The sequence below is a fragment of the Salvia hispanica genome, chromosome 2, assembly GCF_029641045.1.
Source record: "Salvia hispanica isolate PSC_SH4W2 chromosome 2, Shi_PSC_v1, whole genome shotgun sequence".
Classification (NCBI taxonomy): domain Eukaryota; kingdom Viridiplantae; phylum Streptophyta; class Magnoliopsida; order Lamiales; family Lamiaceae; genus Salvia; species Salvia hispanica.
Genome location: NC_142693.1, coordinates 29,551,346 through 29,557,065, shown reverse-complemented (window position 1 = coordinate 29,557,065; position 5,720 = coordinate 29,551,346).

The following is a 5,720-nucleotide window of genomic DNA, read 5'->3' as shown; positions in this document are numbered from 1 at the left end:
TATCAATCTGGTGAGTGATTAGTTTATTTCATGGAAGAGAGGATGCATACCCAATATCTCATCTCAATGCATTTTACGAGCTGATTGCGAATGGCGATCAGGTCACGAGGATCAGGAAAATTGTACAATCCAAAGAGGACTTTACATTTGAAGAAAATTGGTTAAATTGGAGTCTACTTTTGAAGCTAGCTGAGACTAAAAGAAATTGGTTACATTGGAGTCTACTGTTTGAAAGCTAGACTATTTGAAGCTAGCTGAGACCTAAAGAAATTGGTTATATTTAGAGTTTGTAAATTTCAGTCAAGACAGTGAGATATATATTATTTTGCTACTCCACTTTTGTTTCAATAGTTATTTCACCAGATCCGCACTCACAAAAGATAAGGACGGTTTACAAAATCAGCACAAGCTGCTGTCGACAAAATGCAGCTAATTTACTCTTGAAACGCATGGAGTTCATACTGTCCTATCAATGTCGGGTGCTATTTAATTAAAAGGGATGATTGATGCTCTATGATTTATGGGTATATACGAAAATGTAGATGTCTAATCACAACTTTTCTATTTTCCGCTATTATTTTATGATTGTTAAAACGAAAATAATATGATACTATTATATACTGACGTTATACGTCATTTATAATTATGACCCTTATGATTATATATTGATAATTTTATATTCCAATTTTAAAAATTATAGTAAAATATATCAGAATTTAGAAGTGAAGTGATTTATAGGGCTGGGGAAAAATACCGAAATATCGAAATACCGGCCTTATCGTACCGAAAAAATACCGAAAATACCGAATTTTCGGTATACCGTGACTTACGGTACGGTATGATACCTTACCGAAAAATTCCGGTAAGGTAACGGTATGAATTTTCAAATATCGCGGTATACCGCTGCATACCGAAATTCGGTATATACCGTAAATTAAGGTATATACCACAAAAATATAAACACAATTATATATAAAATATATTTTATATATTTTTAAATTATAAAATCTATTGTGAAATATAAATATAATTATGAATAAATTATATTTAATTTATTTTTAAAATTATAAAATATAAATAATATTCTAAAAACTCTAATTTTCTATTTTAATTGATGTTGAAAGTGAGGTATACCGCAAAAGTAAGGTATACTGAACTTCAGTACGGTATATCGAAAATGAGGTACGGTATCGGTATGAAAATTCGTTATATCGAAAATAAGGTATACCGAAGTTTGGTATGCCGAAAACTTTGGTAAGGTAAAGGTATGACTTTTACGCATACCGTATTTACGATAAGGTATACGGTATGATGATTTCGGTAAGGTATACCGTACCTACCCACCCCTAGTGATTTACATTGTTTAAAAGTTTGCCTAGCCTACAAACTTTGACTTTGTAAAGTACCTCAAAATTTTCTTTTCCATTTAAATATATAAGTGGGCTATGCAGAGGGTGTCGGAGACTCAGGCAATTTGGCCGAACTCCGTTATCAAAGTTTCGGGTGTGTTCTTTCTTTATTATTTATTTTCTTTCGTATTATATTTATTGTTGGATTGGTGTTTTAATATTGTCATTAATACACTGACTGATCATTTCTGTTAGGAATTTGGTATTTAATAGGGACAGTATCCCCTTGTCCAGCAAATTTATTTGGAATAGTAATTTTACCGAGTAGACTCCATTGAGTTAACTCTAAAACTACTGAATCGGTTCATTTCACTATTTAAGAGAAAATTACTCGGTTTTCTCCACATAATTCATGCACTATTATTGGCAAGACCGATACAAATACAATTCGTCGAAAATGTAAGATGTATTACCAGTTCTAGTGTTGATGGAGTTATACAAAGAGCAAAGATGAAGCGGAAAGGCAGATACTAAATTACCAAAATGGAGTATCTTAAGGATCACCAAAAAAGGCCAAAACACCTTTTCTAAGAGTGGGAAAAAGTGGACTCCACACAGATTAAGAGATTCCATAAATCACTAAACTGTGAGGTTCCACAAATCTCCACCGCCCAAACTTTGACGAGATATACATTTAAAACCGTCACAAAGGCCGATTAATTTACAGTCATTCCAAACTCTATAAAACAAGCCCATTGATCGGTTACTCTCATTTCCATCACCAAAACTCAAGAAATGGCAACCTTCTTCTCCACCGCCTTCCTCCTCCTCCTCCTCCTCCTCCTCACCGGGGCAGCTGCAGCGCGGGTCGTCCCCCAAGATGTCCGCGGCCATTTCATGCACCGCAGCTCACCACCGCCACCGCCACCGCCATCGGTTGTAATACCCAACAAATTGGAGCCCCGACAAAAACCACGTCCGCCGACTTGTTTGCCCAGATGCTAATTGGGTATTTAATCCTTCTTTTTCTCAGTGCCTAATTTGTGTCCCAATCGTCAGGCCGTTTCTACGCTCCACGTTGAATCATGGATGCCCGCTCGTCTCCATCGCCGCTGTCGTACCTGCATTGTTACTTTGATTCAGTTAATTGTTTATTCCCTCGGATTTTATAGTACTAGTTTATTGTTGATTTTAATGAATATCTCTCTGTTTTTGACTACTCAGTTTTCTCCATATTTAACTACTCTCTGTTACCTCATTTCAGTTGTAAATCTTGGCATGTATTGCTTGATACAAGATCTGAATATATATTAAAAATAGAAGTAACGAATGTTTTGATCCCTAAATATCATGCACAAACTTAACAAACTAATGGCCAAATTCATATACTCACGTGGTATGAGACACTATGCGCCCCCACGTTGGTGGTAGAAGAGGCTCTGAAATCATCGTCACTAGTTTTCTTTTTAGTCCGCTCATCATTATTACTAGAGTTTTCTTTTTAGTCCATCTGCCATTACTAATCACAAGTATTCTTTTTAGTCCGTCCCTCATCATTAATGGTGTTTTCTTTTTAGTTCATCTGCTATTAATGGTCGCTAGTTACTTTTTTTCGTCTATCAATATTTATCACACTTTACATTTCACTGCTTTTAGTAATGAATCTCATATTCCACTAATTCATCTCACTCATATTGATAAATTATTACGTAAAAATAGGACTTATATTCACCTAAGTTTTTAAATCCACTTTACACTATATTTCTTGAATTAATTTAGGACAACTAATGGCATCAGAGAGTAACATTCATTGCAGTTATAATTTATACTCTATATCAATATTTTTTAATCGAATTTTTTTACTGCACAAGTTCCAATTTTAGTGTAATTAGTTGTGATAATTACCTATTGTCTGTTTTCAAAAAGATTAGCAAAAATCAAATAACTCAACTAATAAAATAAAATTTTATTCTCTGACTAAATATGAATTTAATAAATTATATTAATTCCAAATTAATGTATAAAACAAACATTTAATATTACTGTATTATTCAAAATAGTAATACTAAATTAAAATTTATTAATTTAATTAATAAATTAGTTTTGTTATTGATATTTATATAATTAATTCAAAATTAATGTATAATGTTTTTTTATTGCCAACAATGGGCTGTTATAAACAGATGAATGAAGTAAATAAAGCTGCAGCCCATGAAAAACAATTAACAGTCTAGCTGCTACCCCTAAGAAGAGAAAGGAAAATGGCCCATTTGTATGTATTCAGAATAGAAATGGCCCACTGGTTTTGCATTTCAATTTCTTGCACATATTTGGGTGTCCAATTTCCAAAGTTCCCAATAGCATGACTTTAAAGATTAGATAGTACTACAGTACATTTTAACCTATATATAGACTTTATTCTACTTAATAGTGTCAATTTCGAGTCAACAATAATATAGGTAGGCAACTCATTTTTCTGGAATCAAATTAAGCATAACATGATCGTTAAGGGTATTCACATCATATAGATAATCTCTTAAATCTTAAACATTTAATATTTTTCCGAGAGCTTATCTTTATTTTTGCATCCAAGTACACCCAAAAATCACTTCAATATTTCGAGCACTTAAGTTATTGGCACTTATTATTTACAATTTTCATTTTCAATATAACATTATCAAAGTATGTAGATTTCAGTAATTAAACTAAATAACATAATTTTTAAAATAAAAATTACTGTACATAAATTTTTTAAAAACACGAAACATGATTTTAAAGAATAAAAAACCAACACTTTGGTAATTGGGCCTTTAGGGTAGCAATAAACATCTTTTATTCTTCGATAAGCACTTGAAAATCCTTTGATATATATCTGAGATTTGGATGGAGTTGGACTCTAGTGCTTTGGGGAGTTGGCAATGAACCAATTTCTCAAGAATAGCAGTAGTTGTGCTTCGATTAAGAAGCAATTGGAAAATAAGTTAGACCGAATGGTGTGGTCGAAATACAATTTATGTGAATAGATTCCAAGACTTCGAAAAAATCGAAACCATGTGATTAAATTTCAAAGTCAAGGTAGTATGAGACTGAAGAAATAACTGACTGAAATACAATTTTATGGCATTGTGCTGAAATTTTAATTTTATGATTGTCTAGTAGAGTGTTCTTAATTTAAGCTAGGTTTTATATTAAATATAATCAAAATAGTGAAATATAAAATTCGCTTCGAATTTTTCTCATTATTGATAATGTGAAATCTATATATGCAAAATATAATATGCTGTGTATTGCATAATGATACACTAGTTTTATTATAGTCCTTTCTCGTCTTCATTAAAAATAATCCATTTTCTTTTTATATATGTCTCTATCAAGATTATTATTACTAAAAATAGAAACACATTTATCTCTACTTTATTCTGTATTATTTTATTCTCTATACTAAGGAATGAGATCCGCTGCTGTGAAGGGGTGTACAGCAGGGGTGTTGTCCCTCATACCCCAATATTTTATTCATCAAATAATGTTTTAAAAAAGTTTTAAAAAAGTTATAAAATAATGGGGTGTGAGAGATAACACCCTCGTGTTGTGCACCCCTCCCTAGCAGGGGATCCCAGCCTCTTCACTTAACAATTAACACACAAACTAAAGATGCATAAAATCCAGTGCCGACCAAGAAATGGATTATCTTCCTTGGGACAAAAGTAGTAATAAAATGTGGGTGAAATAAGGATACTGAAGCTCACTTACTATTTATAGTAAAAGTGAACTGAAATTCTAATTACGTATGGACCGAAATGGTAAATCGAGATTCTGATAGCCTTAAATCTATAATAAAGTTCATTTTCTTAACACGCCTTAACTGGTATTGATAGACATTTCTTGAACCGTAGCTCATTTATTTTCACTCTATACCCATTTCTTCTGCAATTTTCAACTCCTTATGGAAAAATCATTCTATGGAAATATTAATTAGCATTTCGTCAGTAATTTGTTTGGATTGAATTTTATATTTAGAAATAAAATTTAAAAAGAAAGTGCTCTCTCAATGATGGGACTTTATCGCTGTTTTGGAAGTCATTTTTGTAACCTGTCGTGTGAAAGCATTTCAGATTTTATACCTAAAGTTGAATATACAAGTATATTTAATGGTTTTAGAAGAAAAGTAATTTATCAAAGAAATGTATTTAATGTTTTTCAGAAGATAGTATAGTAATTTATATTCAATTGTTTTATTTCTTCTTATTTTATTATAATTCATAGTAGCAGTATTAAATAATTTTAAATCAATACAAGAAATTTTAAAAAGGGAATAGATGATTAATTTCATGGGATTCGAATTATAATCTCACAGTACAAACTGTAATACTC